Source organism: Cucurbita pepo, chromosome 16 (assembly GCF_057944985.1).
Source record: "Cucurbita pepo subsp. pepo isolate OVF chromosome 16, ASM5794498v1, whole genome shotgun sequence".
NCBI classification, from domain to species: domain Eukaryota; kingdom Viridiplantae; phylum Streptophyta; class Magnoliopsida; order Cucurbitales; family Cucurbitaceae; genus Cucurbita; species Cucurbita pepo.
The window spans coordinates 2,799,175-2,822,912 of NC_141813.1; the positions used below are offsets into that span (position 1 = coordinate 2,799,175).

The 23,738-nt window shown below is 37.9% G+C and overlaps 5 non-coding genes across 5 annotated transcripts; all 5 read right to left on the reverse strand.

Moving 5' to 3' along the window:
- Positions 1-1,361: 1,361 nt before the first annotated feature.
- Positions 1,362-1,443, reverse strand: TRNAS-GCU (transfer RNA serine (anticodon GCU)). Its single transcript has one exon. It is a non-coding gene; the product is annotated as a tRNA-Ser (tRNA).
- A 662-nt stretch (positions 1,444-2,105) lies between these two features.
- On the reverse strand, positions 2,106-2,187 carry TRNAS-GCU (transfer RNA serine (anticodon GCU)). The gene has a single exon. It is a non-coding gene; the product is annotated as a tRNA-Ser (tRNA).
- A 4,447-nt stretch (positions 2,188-6,634) lies between these two features.
- On the reverse strand, positions 6,635-6,705 carry TRNAG-GCC (transfer RNA glycine (anticodon GCC)). Its single transcript has one exon. It is a non-coding gene; the product is annotated as a tRNA-Gly (tRNA).
- Positions 6,706-8,268: 1,563 nt separating this feature from the next.
- On the reverse strand, positions 8,269-8,339 carry TRNAG-GCC (transfer RNA glycine (anticodon GCC)). Its single transcript has one exon. It is a non-coding gene; the product is annotated as a tRNA-Gly (tRNA).
- A 3,727-nt stretch (positions 8,340-12,066) lies between these two features.
- On the reverse strand, positions 12,067-12,137 carry TRNAG-GCC (transfer RNA glycine (anticodon GCC)). Its single transcript has one exon. It is a non-coding gene; the product is annotated as a tRNA-Gly (tRNA).
- Positions 12,138-23,738: the final 11,601 nt, after the last annotated feature.

Below are 23,738 nucleotides of genomic sequence, written 5' to 3' on the forward strand. Positions count from 1 at the left end.
AGTATTTTTGCTCAGACACATCGGCTTGCTTTTTAGACTTCCAATAAATAAATGAACTTCAGAGGAATATACAAAAGTTGAAACATTGGTTTTCTTTTTTAGACTTCCAAAAAATAATTGAATTTTCGAAAACATTGGTTTGCTTTTTAGACTTCCAATAAATAATTGAACTTACCAATAAGATTTAAAACCGAAATGATTTGGACACATTGGTTTGCTTTTTAGACTTTCAAGGACTTATTGATTTACCATAAGATGCAAAACCGAGATGATCTATACACATTGGTTTGCTTTTTAGACTTTCAATAAATTATTGAATTTCCCAACAAAAAATGCAAAACCTAGAAATAGACGGAGTTTGATTGGTTTGCTGTTTAGACTTTCAATAAATTATTGAATTCCCGAGAAAGATGCAAAATCCAAAATAGACTACTTTTTATGTATCTCAGAACTTGAAGAGCTGATTCTTGGTTTATACCTAAATGATTTACTCCACGATTGTTAATTTATCCCATTTAATTTGATTGGAACAAAGTGAATATCCTTGTTGAATAGAGCGAAAAAAAAAAAGGATGTACTAAATAAAAATTCGAAGTTTTGAAGCTCGATTTGGCTGATATCGTCATAAAGGTAATTTTAACATTAAAGAACACAAACATCGATGCTCTGATTTCTTAAAAGAACTATCAGAGGATTACACGAACAAGGATATCTCATCACTTTGGCCAGTGTCTTACAACAACTTTTTTTGTTTTAGGAACAAATCTCGAAGAGGCACTACGGACAACAAAGGACCTACACAATTGCTTAGAGCACAGTAAAGGGTAAGCCCGAACTTCTTATAGACCAAAGGAAAGTCGAGGAAACCTAGTAGAAGAATGAAGCGACGACAGCCTACAAGTAGGTTGGTAAATAAGTAGATTTTTATACTTACACCTTTCTTCTTTCCTTGTTCAATTACTGGTCAAGGTGGCGTGATGCTCTGGAGCTCTACTATCACAAAACGGTGTCGACACGGTGTGTATGTTAGATGTATTCGACCTGGGACATCAATTAGTCGTTTAATTTTTTAGGTTTATTTTGAATTCTTTTTGTATCCCATGCCCTTTTTCCGTTTGTAAAGAACTTGAAATTTATGACGAAGGTGTTGTATGTCTTTTTAAGTGTGCAAAATTTATCTTTTTGTCGCAGTTCGATATCTCGAAACCTCTAAAAATTAAAACACATCCAACATGGGTTGGAGAGGGGAATGAAGCATTTCTTATAATAAGGGCCTGAATACCTGGTGAGGTAACGGGCCAACGAGGACAATGTCTTTTAGCGGTGGCATTTGGCTAGTACAAAAAAAAATATGAACCATACGTCGCCTGAGAGATTCGAACTCTCGGAGGGAAACTCGATGTACTTAGCAGGCACACGCCTTAACCACTCGGCCAAAGCGACTTTTTTATTTTAGGAACAAATCTCGAAGAGGCACTACGGACAACAAAGGTAGATGTTTAATGAGGAATCCGTTAGAACTTCGAGACCTACACAATTGTTAGAGCACAGTAAAGGGTAAGCCCGAACTTCTTATAGACCAAAGGAAAGTCGTGGAAACCCAGTAGAAGAATGAAGCGACGGCAGCCTACAAGTAGGTTGGTTACTAAGTAGATTTTTATACTTACACCTTTCTCCTTTCCTTGTTCAGTTACTAGTCAAGGTGGGGTGATGCTTTGGAGCTCTACTATCACAAAACGGTGTCGACACGGTGTGTATGTTAGATGTATTCGAATTGGGACATCAATTAGTCGTTTAATTTTTTAGGTTGATTTTGAATTCTTTTTGTATCCCATACCCTTTTTCCGTTTGTAAAGAACTTGAAATTTATGACGAAGGTGTTGTATGTCTTTTAAAGTGTGAAAAATTTATCTTGTTGTCGCAGTTCGATATCTCGAAACCTCTAAAAATTAAAATTGGGTCATGACACATCCAACATGGGTTGGAGAGGGGAACGAAGCATTTCTTATAATAAGGGCCTGAATACCTGGTGAGGTAACGGGCCAACGAGGACAATGTCTTTTAGCGGTGGCCTTTGGCTAGTACAAAAAAAAATATGAACCTTACGTCGCCTGAGAGATTCGAACTCTCGCGGGGAAACCCCATGTACTTAGCAGGCACACGCCTTAACCACTCGGCCAAAGCAACTTTTTTATATTAGGAACAAATCTCGAAGAGGCACTACGGACAACAAAGGTAGATGTTTAATGAGGAATCAGTTAGAACTTCGAGACCTACACAATTGTTAGAGCACAGTAAAGGGTAAGCCCGAACTTCTTATAGACAAAAGGAAAGTCGTGGAAACCCAGTAGAAGAATGAAGCGACGGCAGCCTACAAGTAGGTTGGTTACTATTCTACCATTAGACCACTGGTGCTTCTAACTTTAGGCATATCCATAACGTACTCGTATTTTGGTCATGCAGTTCTTCCGAAGCCCTTAACTTTTCGTTCACCTCTCAGTTTAAAAATAAAAAAGAAAAAAGAAAAGCACGATAGTGCCTCGTGTCATCTATAAATTTAATAACTGATATTGTGGCAAACCGAAGTTTTCAAATTATGCACTAACATCTTAGCTAATCTTCGGGATGCACCAGCCGAGAATCGAACTCGAGTCTGTACCGTGGCAGGGTACTATTCTATCACTAGACCACTGGTGCTTCTAAATTTAGTCATATCCATAACTTACTCGTATTTTGGTCATGCAGTTCTTCCGAAGCCCTTAACTTTTCGTTCACCTCTCGATTTAAAAAAAAAAAACAGAAAATCTCTTTAGTGCTACTCGTGTCTTCTATAAATTTAACTGATATTGTGGCAAACCCTAGTTTACAAATTATGCACTAATATCAACAGAGCTAATCTTCGGGGATGCACTAGTCGAGAATTAGACTCGGGTCTGTACCGTGGTACGGTACGATTCTACCATTAGACCACTGGTGCTTCTAACTTTAGGCATATCCATAACGTACTCATATTTTGATCATGCAGTTCTTCCGAAGCCCTTAACTTTTCGTTCACCTCTCGATTTAAAACAAAAAACAGAAAATCTCAATAGTGCTACTCGTGTCTTCTATAAATTTAACTGATATTATGGCAAACCCTAGTTTTCAAATTAAGCACTAATATCATCAGAGCTAATCTTCGGGGATGCACTAGTCGAGAATTGGACTCGGGTCTGTACCGTGGTAGGGTACTATTCCATTAGACCATTGGTGCTTCTAAATTTAGTCATATTCATAACTTACTCGTATTTTGGTCATGCAGTTCTTCCGAAGCCCTTAACTTTTCGTTCACCTCTCGATTTAAAAAAAAAAACCCAGAAAATCTCGATAGTGCTACTCGTGTCATCTATAAATTTAACTGACATTGTGGCAAACCCTAGTTTTCAAATTATGTGCACTAATATCATCATAGCTAATCTTCGGGATGCACCAGCCGAGAATCAAACTCGAGTCTGTACCGTGGCAGGATACTATTCTACCACTAGACCACTGGTGCTTTTAAATTTAGTCATATCCATAACTTACTCGTATTTTGGTCATGCAGTTCTTCCGAAGCCCTTAACTTTTCGTTCACCTCTCGATTTAAAAAAAAAACAAAAAATCTCTTTAGTGCTACTCCTGTCATCTATAAATTTAACTAATATTGTGGCAAACGCTAGTTTACAAATTATGCATTAATATCATCAGAGCTAATCTTCGGGGATGCACTAGTCGAGAATTGGACTCGGGTCTGTACCGTGGTAGGGTACGATTCTACCATTAGACCACTGGTGCTTGTAACTTTAGGCATATCCATAACGTACTCGTATTTTGATCATGCAGTTCTTCCGAAGCCCTTAACTTTTCGTTCACCTCTCAGTTTAAAAATAAAAAAGAAAAAAGAAAAGCACGATATTACTACTCGTGTCATCTATAAATTTAACTAATATTGTGGCAAACGCAGGTTTACAAATTATGCACTAATATCATCAGAGCTAATCTTCGGGGATGCACTAGTCGAGAATTGGACTCGGGTCTGTACCGTGGTAGGGTACGGTTCTACCATTAGACCACTGGTGCTTCTAACTTTAGGCATATCCATAACGTACTCGTATTTTGATCATGCAGTTCTTCTGAAGCCCTTAACTTTTCGTTCACCTCTCAGTTTAAAAATAAAAAAGAAAAAAGAAAAGCACGATATTACTACTCGTGTCATCTATAAATTTAACTAATATTGTGGCAAACGCAGGTTTACAAATTATGCACTAATATCATCAGAGCTAATCTTCGGGGATGCACTAGTCGAGAATTGGACTCGGGTCTGTACCGTGGTAGGGTACGGTTCTACCATTAGACCACTGGTGCTTGTAACTTTAGGCATATCCATAACGTACTCGTATTTTGATCATGCAGTTCTTCTGAAGCCCTTAACTTTTCGTTCACCTCTCAGTTTAAAAATAAAAAAGAAAAAAGAAAAGCACGATATTACTACTCGTGTCATCTATAAATTTAACTAATATTGTGGCAAACGCAGGTTTACAAATTATGCACTAATATCATCAGAGCTAATCTTCGGGGATGCACTAGTCGAGAATTGGACTCGGGTCTGTACTGTGGTAGGGTACGATTCTACCATTAGACCACTGGTGCTTCTAACTTTAGGCATATCCATAACGTACTCGTATTTTGATCATGCAGTTCTTCTGAAGCCCTTAACTTTTCGTTCACCTCTCAGTTTAAAAATAAAAAAGAAAAAAGAAAAAAGAAAAGCACGATATTACTACTCGTGTCATCTATAAATTTAACTAATATTGTGGCAAACGCAGGTTTACAAATTATGCACTAATATCATCATAACTAATCTTCGGGATGCACCAGTCAAGAATCGAACTCGGGTCTGTACCGTGGCAGGGTACTATTCTACCACTAGACCACTGGTGCTTCTTAATTTAGTCATATCCATAACTTACTCGTATTGTCGTCATGCAGTTCTTCTGAAGCCCTTAACTTTTCGTTCACCTCTCGATTTAAAAAAATAAAAACAAAAAATCTCGATAGTGCTACTCCTGTCATCTATAAATTTAACTGATAGTGTGGCAAACCCTAGTTTTCAAATTATGCACTAATATCATCATAGCTAATCTTCCTTCGGGATGCACCAGCCAAGAATCGAACTCGGGTCTATATCGTAGCAAGGTACTATTCTACCACTAGACCATTGGTGCTTCTAAATTTAGTCATATCCATAACTTACTCGTATTTTGGTCATGCAGTTCTTCCAAAGCCCTTAACTTTTCGTTCACCTCTCGATTTAAAACAAAAAACAGAAAATCTCGATAGTGCTACTCGTGTCTTCTATAAATTTAACTGATATTGTGGCAAACCCTAGTTTTCAAATTATGCACTAATATCATTAGAACTAATCTTCGGGATGCACCAACCGAGAATCGAACTCTAGTCTGTAACGTGGCAGTGTACTATTCTTCCATTAGACCACTGGTGCTTTTATTAGACCACTGGTGCTTTTAAATTTAGTACTATCCATAACTTACTCGTATTTTGGTCATGCAGTTCTTCCAAAGCCCTTAACTTTTCGTTCACCTCTCGATTTAAAACAAAAAACAGAAAATCTCGATAGTGCTACTCGTGTCATCTATAAATTTAACTAACATTGTGGCAAACCCTAGTTTTCAAATTATGCGCACTAATATCATCATAGCTAATCTTCGGGATGCACCAGCTGAGAATCGAACTCGAGTCTGTACCGTGGCAGGGTACTATTCTACCACTAGACCACTGGTGCTTCTAAATTTAGTCATATCCATAACTTACTCATATTTTGGTCATGCAGTTCGTCCGAAGCCCTTAACTTTTCGTTCACCTCTCGATTTAAAAAAATAAAACAGAAAATCTCGATAGTGTGACTCGTGTCATCTATAAATTTAACTGATATTGTGGCAAACCCTAGTTTTAAAATTATGCGCACTAATATCATCATAGCTAATCTTCGGGATGCACCTGTCGAGAACCGAACTCGGGGTCTATACCGTGGTAGGGTACTATTCTACCAATAGACCACTGGTGCTTCTAAATTTAGGCATATCCATAACTTACTCGTATTTTGGTCATGCAGTTCTTCCGAAGCCCTTAACTTTTCGTTCACCTCTCAGTTTAAAAGTAAAAAAAACAGAAAATCTCGATAGTGCTACTCGTGTCATCTATAAATTTAACTGATATTGTGGCAAACCCTAGTTTTCAAATTATGCGTAGTAATATCATCATAGCTAATCTTCCTTCAAGATGCACTAATATCATCATAGCTAATCTTCGGGATGCACCAGCCGATAATCGAACTCGGGTCTTTACCGTGGCAGGGTACTATTCTACCACTAGACCACTGGTGCTTCTAAGTTTAGTCATATCCATAACTTACTCGTATTTTGGTCATGCAGTTCTTCTGAAGCCCTTAACTTCTCGTTCACCTCTCAATTTAAAAATAAAAAAAACAGAAAATCTCGATAGTGCTACTCGTGTCATCTATAAATTTAACTGATATTGTGGCAAACCCTAGTTTTCAAATTATGCGCACTAATATCATCATAGCTAATCTTCGGGATGCACCAGCCGAGAATTGAACTCGGGTCTATACCGTGGCAGGGTACTATTCTACCACTAGACCACTGGTGCTTCTAAATTTAGTCATATCCATAACTTACTCGTAATTTTGTCATGCAGTTCTTCCGAAGCCCTTAACTTTTCGTTCACCTCTCAGTTTAAAAATAAAAAAAACAGAAAATCTCGATAGTGCTACTCGTGTCTTCTATAAATTTAACTGATATTGTGGCAAACCGTAGTTTTCAAATTATGCACTAATATCATCATAGCTAATCTTCCGTCAGGATGCACCAGCTGATAATCGAACTCGGGTTTGTACCGTGGCAGGATACTATTACTATTCCTAGACCACTAGTGCTTCTAAATTTAGTCATATCCATAACTTACTCGTATTTTGGTCATGCGGTTCTTCCGAAGCCCTTAACTTTTCGTTCACCTCTCGATTTAAAAAAATAAAAACAGAAAATCTCGATAGTGCTACACGTGTCATCTATAAATTTAACTGATATTGTGGCATTATGCGCATTAATATCATCATAGCTAATCTTCGGAATGCACCAGCCGAGAATTGAACTCGAGTCTGTACCGTGGCAGGGTACTATTCTACCACTAGACCACTAGTGCTTCTAACTTTAGGCATATCCATAACGTACTCGTATTTTGATCATGAAGTTCTTCTGAAGCCCTTAACTTTTCGTTCACCTCTCGATTTAAAACCAAAAACAGAAAATCTCGATAGTGCTACTCGTGTCTTCTATAAATTTAACTGATATTGTGGCAAACCCTAGTTTTCAAATTGTGCACTAATATCATCAGAGCTAATCTTCGGGGATGCACTAGTCGAGAATTGGACTCGGGTCTGTACCGTGGTAGGGTACTATTCTACCATTAGACAACTGGTGCTTCTAACTTTAGGCATATCCATAACGTACTCGTATTTTGGTCATGCAGTTCTTCCGAAGCCCTTAACTTTTCGTTCACCTCCCAGTTTAAAAATAAAAAAGAAAAAAGAAAAGCACGATAGTGCCTCGTGTCATCTATAAATTTAATGCACTAATATCATCTTAGCTAATCTTCGGGACACACCAGCCGAGAATCGAACTCGGGTCTATATCGTAGCAGGGTACTATTCTTCCACTAGACCACTGGTGCTTCTAAATTTAGTCATATCCATAACTTACTCATAATTTGGTCATGCAGTTCTTCCGAAGCCCTTAACTTTTCGTTCACCTCTCAGTTTAAAAATAAAAAAAACAGAAAATCTCGATAGTGCTACTCGTGTCATCTATAAATTTAACTGATATTGTTGCAAACCCTAGTTTTCAAATTATGCACTAATATCATCATAGCTAATCTTCCTTCAGGATGCACCAGCCGATAATCGTACTCGGGTTTGTACCGTGAGAGGGTACTATTACTATTCCTAGACAACTAGTGCTTCTAAATTTAGTCATATCCATAACTTACTCGTATTTTGGTCATGCGGTTCTTCCGAAGCCCTTAACTTTTCGTTCACCTCTCTTTTTAAAAAAATAAAAACAGAAAATCTCGATAGTGCTACACGTGTCATCTATAAATTTAACTGATATTGTGGCATTATATGCGCACTAATATCATCATAACTAATCTTCGGAATGCACCAGCCGAGAATCGAACTCGGGTCTGTACCGTGGCAGGGTACTATTCTACCACTAGACCACTGGTGCTTCTAAATTTAGTCATATCCATAACTTACTCGTATTTTGGTCATGCAGTTCTTCCGAAGCCCTTAACTTTTCGTTCACCTCCCAGTTTAAAAATAAAAAATAAAAAAGAAAAGCACGATAGTGCCTCGTGTCATCTATAAATTTAATGCACTAATATCATCTTGGATAATCTTCGGGATGCACCAACCAGCCGAGAATCGAACTCGGGTCTGTACTGTTGCAGGGTACTATTCTTCCTCTAGACCACTGGTGCTTCTAAATTTAGTCATATCCATAACTTACTCGTATTTTGGTCATGCAGTTCTTCCGAAGCCCTTAACTTTTCGTTCACCTCTCGATTTAAAAAAAAATAAAAAATCTTGATAGTGCTACTCGTGTCTTCTATAAATTTAACTGATATTGTGGCAAACCCTAGTTTTCAAATTATGCACTAATATCATCAGAGCTAATCTTCGGGGATGCACTAGTCGAGAATTGGACTCGGGTCTGTACCGTGGTAGGGTACTATTCTACCATTAGACCACTGGTGCTTCTAACTTTAGGCATATCCATAACGTACTCGTATTTTGGTCATGCAGTTCTTCCGAAGCCCTTAACTTTTCGTTCACCTCCCAGTTTAAAAATAAAAAAGAAAAAAGAAAAGCACGATAGTGCCTCGTGTCATCTATAAATTTAATGCACTAATATCATCTTAGCTAATCTTCGGGACACACCAGCCGAGAATCGAACTCGGGTCTATATCGTAGCAGGGTACTATTCTTCCACTAGACCACTGGTGCTTCTAAATTTAGTCATATCCATAACTTACTCATAATTTGGTCATGCAGTTCTTCCGAAGCCCTTAACTTTTCGTTCACCTCTCAGTTTAAAAATAAAAAAAACAGAAAATCTCGATAGTGCTACTCGTGTCATCTATAAATTTAACTGATATTGTTGCAAACCCTAGTTTTCAAATTATGCACTAATATCATCATAGCTAATCTTCCTTCAGGATGCACCAGCTGATAATCGAACTCGGGTTTGTACCGTGAGAGGGTACTATTACTATTCCTAGACAACTAGTGCTTCTAAATTTAGTCATATCCATAACTTACTCGTATTTTGGTCATGCGGTTCTTCCGAAGCCCTTAAGTTTTCGTTCACCTCTCTTTTTAAAAAAATAAAAACAGAAAATCTCGATAGTGCTACACGTGTCATCTATAAATTTAACTGATATTGTGGCATTATATGCGCACTAATATCATCATAACTAATCTTCGGAATGCACCAGCCGAGAGTCGAACTCGGGTCTGTACCGTGGCAGGGTACTATTCTACCACTAGACCACTGGTGCTTCTAAATTTAGTCATATCCATAACTTACTCGTATTTTGGTCATGCAGTTCTTCCGAAGCCCTTAACTTTTCGTTCACCTCCCAGTTTAAAAATAAAAAATAAAAAAGAAAAGCACGATAGTGCCTCGTGTCATCTATAAATTTAATGCACTAATATCATCTTGGATAATCTTCGGGATGCACCAACCAGCCGAGAATCGAACTCGGGTCTGTACTGTGGCAGGGTACTATTCTTCCTCTAGACCACTGGTGCTTCTAAATTTAGTCATATCCATAACTTACTCGTATTTTGGTCATGCAGTTCTTCCGAAGCCCTTAACTTTTCGTTCACCTCTCGATTTAAAAAAAAATAAAAAATCTTGATAGTGCTACTCGTGTCTTCTATAAATTTAACTGATATTGTGGCAAACCCTAGTTTTCAAATTATGCACTAATATCATCAGAGCTAATCTTCGGGGATGCACTAGTCGAGAATTGGACTCGGGTCTGTACCGTGGTAGGGTACTATTCTACCATTAGACCACTGGTGCTTCTAACTTTTGGCATATCCATAACGTACTCGTATTTTGGTCATCCAGTTCTTCCGAAGCCCTTAACATTTCGTTCACCTCTCAGTTTAAAAAAAAAAAAAAAAAAAAGCACGATAGTGCCTCGTGTCATCTATAAATTTAATAACTGATATAGTGGCAAACCGAAGTTTTCAAATTATGCACTAGTATCACATCATAGCTAAGCTTTTGGATGCACCAGCCGAGAATCGAACTCGGGTCTGTACCGTGGCAGGGTACTATTCTACCACTAGACCACTGGTTATGCAGTTCTTCCGAAGCCTTGAACTTTTTGTTCACCTCTCGATTTAAAAAAATAAAAACAGAAAATCTCGATAGTGCTACTCCTGTCATCTATAAATTTAACTGATATTGTGGCAAACCCTAGTTTTCAAATTATGCACTAATATCATCATATCTAATCTTCCTTCAGGTTGCACCAGCCGATAATCGAACTCGGGTCTGTACCGTGGCAGGGTACTATTACTATTCCTAGACCACTAGTACTTCTAAATTTAGTCATATCCATAACTTACTCGTATTTTGGTCATGCGGTTCTTCCGAAGCCCTTAACTTTTCGTTCACCTCTCGATTTAAAAAAATGAAAACAGAAAATCTCGATCGTGCTACTCGTGTCATCTATAAATTTAACTGATATTGTGGCAAACACTAGTTTTCAAATTATGCGCACTAATATCATCATAGATTATCTTTGGGATGCACCAGCCGAGAATCAATCTCGGGTCTGTACCGTGGCAAGGTACTATTTTACCACTAGACCACTGGTGCTTCTAAATTTTTTCATATTCATAACTTAGTCGTATTTTGGTCAAGCAGTTCTTCCGAAGCCCTTAACTTTTCGTTCACCTCTCAGTTTAAAAATAAAAAATAAAAAAGAAAAGCACGATAGTACTACTCGTGTCATCTATAAATTTAATAACTGATATTGTGGCAAACCGAAGTTTTCAAATTATGCACTAATATCATCATAGCTAATCTTCCGGATGCACCAGCCGAGAATCGAAATCGGGTCTGTACTGTGGTATGGTACTATTCTACCACTAGACCACTGGTGCTTCTAAATTTAGTCATATTCATAACTTACTCGTATTTTGGTGATGTAGTTCTTCCGAAGCCCTTAACTTTTCGTTCACCTCTCAGTTTAAAAATAAAAAAAAACAGAAAATCTCGATAGTGCTACTCGTGTCATCTATAAATTTAACTGATATTGTGGCAAACCCTAGATTTCAAATTATGCACTAATATCATCATAGCTAATCTTCCTTCGGGATGCACCAGCCGAGAATCGAACATGGGTCGTACCGTGGCAGGGTACTATTCTACCACTAGACCACTGTTGCTTCTAAATTTAGTCATATCCATAACGTATTCGTATTTTGGTCATGCAGTTCTTCCAAAGCCCTTAACTTTTCGTTCACAACACAGTTTAAAAAAAAAACAGAAAATCTCGATAGTGCTACTCGTGTCATCTATAAATTTAACTTATATTGTGGCAAACCCTAGTTTTCAAATTATGCACTAATATCATAAGAGCTAATCTTCGGGGATGCACTAGTCGAGAATTGAACTTGTGTACCGTGGCAGGGTACTATTCTACCACTAGACCACTAGTGCTTCTAAATTTTGTCATATCCATAACTTACTCGTATTTTGGTCATGCAGTTCTTCCGAAGCCCTTAACTTTTCGTTCACCTCTCGATTTAAAAAAATGAAAATAGAAAATCTCAATAGTGCTACACGTGTCATCTATAAATTTAACTAATATTGTGGCAAACCCTAAGTTTCAAATTATGCGCACCAATATCATCATAGCTAATCTTCGGGATGCACCAGCCGAGAATCGAACTCGGGTCTGTACCGTGGCAGGGTACTATTCTACCACTAGACCACTGGTGCTTCTAAATTTAGTCATATCCATAACTTACTCGTATTTTGGTCATGCAGTTCTTCCGAAGCCCTTAACTTTTCGTTCAACTCTCGATTTAAAAAAATGAAAAGAAAAGCTCGATAGTGCTACTCGTGTCTTCTATAAATTTAACTGATATTGTGGCAAACCCCCTAGTTTTCATATTATGCACTAATATCATCATAGCTAATCTTCGGGATGACCAGCCGCGAATCAAACTCGGGTTAGTACTGTGGCCGAGTACTATTCTACCACTACACCACTGGTGCTTCTAACTTTAGTCATATCCATAACGTACTCGTATTTTGGTCATGCAGTTCTTCAAAGCCCATTACTTTTCGTTCACCTATCAATTACAACAAAAAAAAAAAACACAGAAAAGCTCGATAGTGATACTCCGTGTCATCTATAAATTTAACTGATATTATCGCAAACCCAACTTTTCAAATTATGCACTATTATCATCATAGCTAATCTTCGGGATGCACCAACCGAGAATCAAACTCGGGTCTGTACGTTAGCAGGGTACTATTCTACCACTAGAAAACCGGTGCTTCTAAATTTAGTCATATCCTTAACGTACTCGTATTTTGGTCATGCAGTTCTTCCGAAGCCCTTAACTTTTCGTTCACCTCTCGATTTAAAAAAAAAATGGAAAATCTCGATAGAGCTACTCGTGTCATCTATAAATTTAACTAATATTGTGGCAAACCCAAGTTTTCAAATTAGGAACTTATATCATCATAGCAAATCTTAGGGATGCACCAGCCGAGAATTGAACTCGGGTATGTACCGTGGTAGGGTACTATTCTACTATTAAACCGCTGGTGCTTCTAACTTTAGGCATATCCATAACGTACTCGTATTTTGGTCATGCAGTTCTTCCGAAGCCCTTAACTTTTCATTCACCTCTCACTTTAAAAATAAAAAATAAAAAAGAAAATCTCGATAGAGCTACTCGTGTCATCTATAAATTTAACTGATATTGTAGCAAACCCAAGTTTTCAAATTATGCACTAATATCATCATAGCCAATCTTCGGGATGCACTAGCCGAGAATTGAACTCGGGTGTATACAGTGGTAAGGTACTATTCTACCATTAGACCACAGTGCTTCTAACTTTAGGCATATCCATAACGTACTCTATTTTTGTCATGCAGTTCTTCCGAAGCCCTTAACTTTTCGTTCATCTCTAGTATAAAAAAAAAAAAAAAAAAAAAAAAAAAGAGAAAATCTCGATAGAGCTACTCGTGTCATCTATAAATTCAATTAATATTGTTGCAAACCAAAGTTTTCAAATTATGCACTAATATCATCATAGCTAATCTTTGGGATGCACCAGTCGAGAATTGAACTCAGGTCTGTACCATGGCCGGGTACTATTCTACCATTAAACCACTGGTGCTTCTAACTTAAGATATCCATAACGTACTCGTAATTTTTTCGTGCAGTTATTCCGAAGCCATTAACTTTTCGTTCACCTCTCAGTTTAAAAAAAAAAACAGAAAAGCTCGATAGTTCTACTCGTGTTCTTTATAAATTTAACTAATATTGTGGCAAACCCTAGTTTTCAAATTATGCACTAATATCATCATAGCTAATCTTCGGGGATGCACTAGTCGAGAATCGAACTCGGGTCTGTACCGTGGCAGGGTACTATTCTACCACTAGACCACTAGTGCTTCTAAATTTAGTCATATCCATAACGTACTCGTATTTTGGTCATGTAGTTCTTCCGAAGCCCTTAACTTTTCGTTCAACTCTCGATTTAAAAAAATGAAAACAGAAAATCTCGATAGTGCTACACGTGTCATCTATAAATTTAACTGATATTGTGGCAAACCCTAGTTTTCAAATTATGCGCACTAATATTCATCATAGCTAATCTTCGGGATCCACCAGTCGAGAATCGAACTCGGGTCTGTACCGTGGCAGGGTACTATTCTACCACTAGACCACTAGTGCTTCTAAATTTAGTCATATCCATAACTTACTCGTATTTTGGTCATGCAGTTCTTCCGAAGCCCTTAACTTTTCATTCACCTCTCGATTTAAAAAAATGAAAACAGAAAATCTCGATAGTGCTACACGTGTCATCTATAAATTTAACTGATATTGTGGCAAACCCTAAGTTTCAAATTATGCGCACTAATATCATCATAGCTAATCTTCGGGATGCACCAGCCGAGAATCAAACTCGGGTCTGTACCGTGGCAGGGTACTATTCTACCACTAGACCACTAGTGCTTCTAACTTTAGGCATATCCATAACGTACTCGTATTTCGGTCATGCAGTTCTTCCGAAGCCCTTAACTTTTCGTTCACCTCTCTGTTTAATAAAAAAAATAATAATAAAAAAAGCAGATAGTGCTACTCATGTCATCTATAAATTTAACTGATATTGTGGTAAATCCAAGTTTTCAATTTATGCACTAATATCATCATAGCTAATCTTCGGGATGCACCAGCCGAGAATCAAACTCGGGTCAGTACCGTGGGAGGTACTATTCTACCACTAGACCACTAGTGCTTCTAAATTTAGTCATATCCATAACATACTCTTATTTTGGTCATGTCGTTCTTCCGAAGCCCTTAACTCTCGGGTCAGTACCGTGGCAGGTACTATTCTACCACTAGACCACTGGTGCTTCTAAATTTAGTCATATCCATAACGTACTCGTATTTTGGTCATGCAGCTCTTTCGAAGCCCTTAACTTTTCGTTTCACCTCTCGATTTAAAAATACAAAAAGAAAAGCACGATGGTGTTACTCGTGTCATCTATAAATTTAACAAATATTGTGACAAACCCCAAGTTTTCAAATTATGCACTAATATCATCATAACTAATCTTTGGGGATACACTAGCCGAGAATCGAATTTGGGTCTATACCGTGGCAGGGTACTATTCTACCACTAGACCACTAGTGCTTCTAACTTTAGGCATATGCACAACGTACTCGTATTTCGGTCATGCAGTTCTTCCGAAGCCCTTAACTTTTCGTTCACCTCTCAGTTTAAAAAAAAAAAAAAAACAGAAAATCTCGATAGTGCTACTCGTGTCATCTATAAATTTAACTGATATTGTGGCAAACCCAAAATTTTAAATTATGCACAAATATCATCATAGCTAATCTTCGCGATGTTCCAGCCGAGAATCGAACTCGAGTCTGTACCGTGGCAAGGAACTATTCTACCTTTAGACAACTGGTTCTTCTAAATTTAGTCATATCCATAATGTACTCGTATTTTGGTCATGCAGTTCTTCTGAAGCCCTTAACTTTTCGTTTCACCTCTCGATTTAAAAATACAAAAAGAAAAGCACGATAGTGCTACTCGTGTCATCTATAAATTTAAATAATATTGTGACAAACCCCAAGTTTTCAAATTATGCACTAATATCATCATAGCTAATCTTCGGGGATGCACCAGCCGAGAATCGAACTCGGGTCAGTACCGTGGCAGGGTACTATTTGTTAGGTTATGGAGCCTGATGCTTATTTATAGCCTGGTCAACGGTTATATCAGGTAAAGCTATATTTGGTAAAGCTATATCCGGTAAAGCTATATATGGTATATAGCTATATGTAGTAGATGGTTAAGTCGGGTAAAGCTATATATAGTAAATAGCTATATATAGTAGATGGTTAAATCTGGTAAAGCTATATATAGTAAACTGAACTATATATATATCTCGTCCAGTAGAGCTCTAAAATGTACTTTCTATTTTCGGTACTCTTTCTTGTTGTACATACCTGAAGTCATCAATAAAAAAATCATTTTAGCCAGAGTTCTCCTTGCAATTTTCTCTATCCCATTCTTTGTGTTCATCTAGATCGAGCATGTGCGTTGTTGTGCGATCCTAACAACTGGTATCAGAGCCAGGTTACGATCCTGGGACCTGTGGGTTATGGGCCCACCAACCTCAGGAGTTTGTTGAGTATCTGCTACAAGATCACTTGGTGATTTTCTCCGCAAGTCAACCTCAACTCCCACTTGCTTTGTTGTCTTGGAACCTTGCTCCACATCTAGTTCCTCAGCCGTAGTCTCAGGAGTTTCTTGAGTATCTACTACAACATCACTAGGTGAATTTCCCTGCAACTCAAGCTCAACTCCCACTTGTTTCGTGGTCTTGGAACCTTGCTCCACATCTGGTTCCATTTCCAACCGCACTTTCTTCAATTCTCTGGCGGTCCTTGTGAAGCTAACTCGTTTCTGCTTGCTCATAACGACGTTCTCACAATGACCCACATCAACAGATTTCAGACCTTCTAAAACTTCTTTCGCAGCCAGCCTCTTCATTCCTTTCGCGCTCATAGGTTCAAGTCTATTGTGCCATAGACTTGAATTTGAAGCACTCTCAGCAACAGCAGCTATGTTCATACACCCTGCAGTGGTGTATAGGGTTCCAGATTTTGAGCCGCGTGCTACCACCGTAGCACCCTTCATAATCTTCCACGAACCCTTCCCTAACTTTGTTGCATAACCTGTGCTATCCAACTGACCAATAGAGATCAGGTTCCTTTTGAGACCAGGAATATATCTGACATCTTTTAATGTCCACTGATTTCCTGCTGGAGTTTTTATGAAGACATCTCATTTTCCTTTAATCTCCAAATCTTTGTTGTCGGCAAGATACACCTTCTCGAAATTTCCAGACTTGAAATTCTGGAACAACTCTTTATTTGGAGACAAATGAAAAGATGCACCTGAATCCAAAATCCAAGATTCAATCGAATTGTCCGCGCTGAGGATTAGAGCATCCCCAATGTCTTCTGCTGAATTTATAGAATTAACATCATCTCCAAATTTGTGATTCTGCTTCCTCTTTGATCGTGTACAACCTGTCCGTAAGTGAAATTTTTCTCCACAATTCCAACACGTTACGTTTGGTCTATTTGGAGATTTTTCTCGGTTCTTTGATTTTGATCGCCCTTTGTTTGGGCCCTTCGGTTTACTTCTTCCCATTCGATCAACACTGAGAGCATTGCCTGATGAATCTCCAGTTTCTCGTTTGCGAATACTTTTGCTGAGAACTACATCTCAAATTTCATCAAACTTCAGTTTATCAAATCCTCGGGAACTGCTGATTGCGGCAACAACAGTATCACATGACTCGGGTAAGGATGACATCAAAATCAACGCTTTAATTTCATCTTCGAAATTAATTTCCACCGAACTCAGTTGACTTATGATCATATTGAATTCATTTATATGATCAGCAACACGTCCACCTTTAGACATCTGTAGATTGAACAATCTATGCATCAAATACACCTTGTTCAAAGCCGACATTTTTTCGTACATATTCAACAGCGCCTTCATCAGATCTGACGTTGTCTTCTCCTTGATAATGTTGAACGCCACGTTTCTGGATAGTGTCAACCGGATCATCCCTAAGGCTTGTCGATCCTTGAGCTTCCACTGTTTCGTGGTCATGGTATCGGCTTCACCCTCAACAGAGGTTTGTGAAGATCTTTCTGGTACAGATAATCTCCAATCTGCATCTTCCAGAAACCGAAATCGGATCCATCGAACTTCTCAATTCCAATCTTTGAACTTTTCATCTTCACAGATCGTGGTGAATTTCGCCTAGCTCTGATACCAGTTGTTAGGATACAACCAAGTGGGAGAAAGCCATGGATGATGAGACGTCTAGGCTTCAAAAATGCGTTGTACTGAGATTGAGAACGTGGCAATAGTTGAAGCTGGAAAGAAGACGATATGGATGACTGACTATCTAGAAGAATGGGCAAGAAATAGCACGAAGATATTCTTTACAGAGATAGTTAGAGTGTCAAACAGTTGGCGAAGGAACCCGATCTATCATTTCAAGAGAAAACACAGAAGACGATACCATTTCACTTGCAGGTTAGTGGAAGATGGTGATGTGTTTGGAGAAGATAGAGGGTGCGAAGAATCCAGCAAACATGTTGACAAAATGTGTTGATGTTGGAATATTGAGGTTGTGCAAAGCCTCAATTTATATGGTGCCATGAAGACCATGAAGATGCTCATGGTCGTTTGAGAATGAAATTCTTGGTTGACTAGATCAGTCTCCAAGGGAGAACTGTTAGGTTATGGAGCCTGATGCTTATTTATAGCTTGGTCAACTGTTATATCCGGTAAAGCTATATTTGGTAAAGCTATATCCGGTAAAGCTATATATGGTAAATAGCTATATATAGTAGATGGTTAAAGTAAAGCTATATATAGTAAATAACTATATATAGTAGATGGTTAAATCTAGTAAAGCTATATATAGTAAACTGAACTATATATATATACGGTCAAGTAGAGCTTCTTTCTATTCTCTATACTCTCAATTGTTGTACATACCTGAAGTCATCAATAAAAAAATCCTTTTAGCTAGAGTTCTCCTTGCAATTTTCTCTATCCCATTATTTGTGTTCATCTAGATCGAGCGAGTGCGTTGTTGTGCGATCCTAACACTATTTTACCACTAGACCTCTAGTGCTTCTAACTTTATGCACATCCATAATGTACTCGTATTTTGGTCATGCAGTTCTTCCGAAGCCCTTAACTTTTCGTTCACCTCTCAGTTTAAAAAAAAAAAAAAAAAAGCAAGATAGTGCTACTCGCGTCATCTATAAATTTAACTGATATTGTGGCAAACCAAAATTTTTAAGTTATGCACTAATATCATCATAGCTAATCTTCGGAATGCACCAGCCGAGGATAGAACTCGGGTCTATACCGTGGCAGGGAACTATTCTACCTTTAGACCACTAGTGCTTCTAAATTTAGTCATATCCATAACGTACTCATATTTTGGTCATGCAGTTCTTTTGAAGCCCTTACCTTTTCGTTTCACCTCTCGATTTAAAAATACAAAAAGAAAAGTTCAAATTATGAACTTATCATCATAGCTAATCTTCGGGGATGCACCAACCAAGAATCGAACTCGGGTCAGGATTGTGGCAGGGTACTATTCTACCACTAGACCACTGGTTTTTCTAAATTTAGTCATATTCATCTTAACTTTTCGTTCACCTCTCAGTTAAAAAAAAAAAAAAAAAACAGACAAGCTCGATAGTGCTACTCATGTCATCTATAAATTTAACTGATATTGCGGCCAACACAAGTTTTCAAATTATGTAATATCATCATAGCTCATCTTCAGGGAGCACCAGTCGAGAATCGAACCTCGGGTCTATACCGTGGCAGGGTATTATTCTACCACTAGACCACTTGGCTTGGGAGATTCAAACTCTCGCGGGGAAACCCCATGTACTTAGCAGGCACACGCCTTAACCACTTGGCCAAATAAACTTTTTTGTTTTAGGAATGAATCTTGAAGATGCACTTGGGACAAGAAAGGTAGATGATTAATGAGGAATCAATCAGAACTTCGGGACATACACGGTAGCTTATAGCGCAGTAAAGGGTAAGCCAAACGTCTTATAGGGCAAAGGAAAGTCCTGGAAACCTAGTAGAACAAGGAAGTGATGAAGGCCTACAAGTAGGTTTGTTACTTAGTATATTTTTATACTTACACCTTTCTCCTTTTCTAGTGTACTGGTCAAGGTGGGGAGATGCTCGGGAGCTGTACTATCACAGAGAAGTGTCATCCCGGAGTGTTGTTAGTTGTATTTGACCTGGACCGTGAATTAGTTGTATAATTTTTTTGGTTGATTTTGAATTCTTTTGTATCCCAAGCCTTTTTCCCGTTTGTAAATAATTTGAAATTTTTGACACAGGTGTTGTATGTCTTTTAAAGTGTAAAAAATTTATCTTTTCATCGCTTTCATCCCGAATCCAACATCGGTTTAAAAAATTTATCTTTTCATCGCTTCCATCCCAGATCCAACATCGGTTTGAGAGGGGAACAAAACATTCCATATAGAAGGGTGTGAATACTTCTATGAGATCGTGAGGTAACGGGCGAAAGTGGACAATATGTTTTAACGGTGGCCTTTGGCTAGTACAAAAAAAATGAACTTTTGGTCGCCTAAGAATTCAAACTCCCGCATGGAAACCCCATGTACTTAGCAAGCACACGCCTTAACCACTCGGCCAAAGCAACTTTTTTGTTTTAGGAATGAATCTCGAAGAGGCACTTTGGACAAGAAAGGTAGATGATTAATGACGAATCAATTAGAACTTCGGGACATCCACGGTAGATTAGAGCGCAGTAAAGGGTGAGCCCAACGTCCTATAGAGCAAAGGAAAGTCCTGGAAACCTAGTAGAATAAGGAAGCGATGAGGGCCTACAAGTAGGTTGGTTACTAAGTATATTTTTATACTTACATCTTTCTCCGTTTCTAGTGTACTGGTCAAGGTGGGGAGATGCTTGTGAGCTCTAATATCACAAAGGGGTGTCGACCCGGAGTGTTGTTAGTTGTGTTCGACCTAGGCCATGAATTAGTTGTATAATTTTTTGGGTTTATTTTGAATTCTTTTGTATCCCATGCCCTTTTTCCGTTTGTAAATAACTTGAAATTTCTGACACAGGTGTTGTAAACAAAACATTCCATATATAAGGGTGTGAATACCTCTATGAGATCGCATGTTTTAGCGGTGGCCTTTGGTAAGTACAAAAAAATGAACTTTTCGTCGCCTAAGAGATTCAAACTCTCATGGGAAAAACCCATGTACTTAGCAGGCACACGCCTTAACCACTCGGCCAAAGCGACTTTTTTGTTTTAGGAACGAATCTCGAAGAGGCACTAGGGACAACAAAGGTAGATGATTAATGAGGAATCAATTAGAACTTCGGGACATACACGGTAGCTTAGAGCGTAGTAAAGGGTAAGCCCAATGTCCTATAGACCAAAAGAAAGTCGTGGAAACCTAGTAGAAGAAGGAAGCGATGAGGGCCTACAAGTAGGTTTGTTACTCAGTATATTTTTATACTTACACCTTTCTCCTTTTCTAGTGTACTAGTCAAGGTGGGGAGATGCTCGGGAGCTCTACTATCACAAAGGGGTGTCGCCCCGGAGTGTTGTTAGTTGTATTTGACCTGAGCCATGAATTAGTTGTATAATTTTTTTGGTTGATTTGTAATTCTTTTGTATCCCAAGCCCTTTTTCGCGTTTGTAAATAACTTGAAATTTCTGACACACTTGTTCTATGTCTTTTAAAGTGTAAAAAATTTATCTTTTCATCACTTCCATCCTAGATCCAACATTGGTGTGAGAGGAGAACGGTGTTGTATGTCTTTTAAAGTGTAAAAAATTTATCTTTTCATCGCTTCCATCCCAGATCCAACATCGGTTTGAGAGGGAAATGGTGTTGTATGTCTTTTAAAGTGTAAAAAATTTATCTTTTATCGCTTCCATCCCAGATCCAACATCGGTTTGAGAGGGTAACGGTGTTGTATGTATTTTAAAGTGTAAAAAATTTATCTTTTCATCGCTTCCATCCCAGATCCAACATCCGTTTAAGAGGGGAATGGTGTTGTATGTCTTTTGAAGTGTAAAAAATTTATCTTTTCATCGCTTCCATCCCATATCCAATATCGGTTTGAGAGGTAATGGGCCAAAGTGGACAACATGTTTTAGCTGTGACCTTTGGCTAGTACAAAAAAATAAACTTATCATCGCCTGAGAGATTCGAACTCTTGCTAGGAAACCCCATGTACTGTTGACTGTTAAAAAGTTATGGATTATGTTGACTGTTGACTGTTTATGCTATGAAAAGATTGTTGATCTGCTAGTATTATATGCCATGAAAATGTTGATCGATGGCATGAGATGCTTATGGAACTTGAATGTATTTTCATGTTATGTAATATGTCATGTAATGTAAGTTATGTGACATGTCATGTAATGTTAGCAATGCTTATGTAACGTCATGTTAGGTATGTTAAGGGACCTCATGCATATATGTATGTCCCTTGCATCGAGATACTTCCCATTTATGTTAGGAAAGAATGAAATACGATATTTATGTTCGTCATGATATCATGCGGGCCCTTTTCTGTTCTGCGGTGTCCGGCAATGTGTATTACGTTGTGCCCGACCAAGCCAGGCCCATGGGGTACGTATACGAGCCCAACTGGTGGTCCATGTGCGCGTACATGGGCCGTGTGTGAAGGAGTACCACACATCCAACCCTACCCAAAATAGAAAAGTGCCCAAGGCCAGGTAAAGTTTATGAAAAGGTAGGCCCCGCTCATATGTTGCATGTGTTTGCATTTCTAACTCCAACAGTGGGGTGACTTACTTAGTATTTCACAAATTACTCAAGCCACGTGCTACCTACATTTTTTAGGTAAAGGCAAGGCTCCAATGTACAGTTGACGGTGGAGATGAGGACACCATGGAAGAGAATGAGGAGCATTTTTAGTAGTTTATGTTTATTTGATTATTTTTAATTTTGAGTTTTATGAATTCAGTTAATGAAAGATTTATTTTGAGAGATATGTTTGTTTAGAATTTTGGACCTTTATGAAAGTCTTGGTGGTGTTTTCCAAGGTTATTTATGATGAGCTTCCGCGTAATGAGTTATGTATGCATGGGTGACGTCACTAGTTAGGTTAAGAAAATTAGGGGCGTTACACCTACACGGTAGCTAGAGCTCGGTAAAGGGTAAGTCGAAACTTCCTATAGACCAAAGAAAAGTCGTGGAGACCTAGTAGAAGAAGGATGCATGAGAGCCTACAATAGGTTGGTTACTTAAGTATATTTTTATAGTTACCCCTTTATCCCTTTATCCCTTTCCTTTTTAGGTACCAGTGAAGGTGGAGAGGTGTTCAGGAGCTCTACTATCAAAGAGGGGTGTTGACTCAGAGTGTTGTATGTCTTTTAAATTGTGCAAAATTGATCCTTTCGTCGTAATTCGATTTCTCAAAACCTCGAAAATTGTGTTGTGACAGATCCAACATGAGATGAGATCGTGATTCATTTTCCGACCCTAATAATGAGGTTACTTACTGAGTATTTATTAAAGTACTCAAACCACGTGCTACTCTTATTTTCAAGTAAAGGTAAGACACCCATTTACAGATGACAATGTCGCCTTGAAGGCCAAGGAACCAAAGTTAAGGTAGTTGCATTCATGTTATTTTTAATGATCCTTAGGTTAGATTAGGGCATTATTTAAACTTATGTTGTCTATTTTCCACTATGTTGTCCATAACAATATTGTTTTAATGAATTTATTATGAACATTTAAGTCAATAACACTGTTTATGAAACGTTATAAATGAATTTTTTCATGCATAGTAGTCATGTCATTTATGCCGTTGTCGTTGAATCAAATTTTAATTTCATTTAGAATATTTTGAATAAAATTGAAACTCAAAGGTTAAAATAAATAGATCAATATTTAGTTATAAGAACCATGAATAAAAAATGATAAGAAATGAGAAATTACTCCAAATGTATATTTGTTAACTTAATAAGGATTGTTTTAAATTTATGTTTGTTGTAAATTTGGCTCTATTTTCTCAACACTAATACCTTTTTTAAGGATAAGAAAAACTCAAATCCTTGATCCTTTCATTTTTTTTTAACTAAAAAATTATTAGAATTATAGCTTTGATATAACACACAACAAGAAATTAATATTGTATTCGTGTATACATTTTTAAAGAAAAAGAGAAATTGGGATAAAAGTAAAAATATC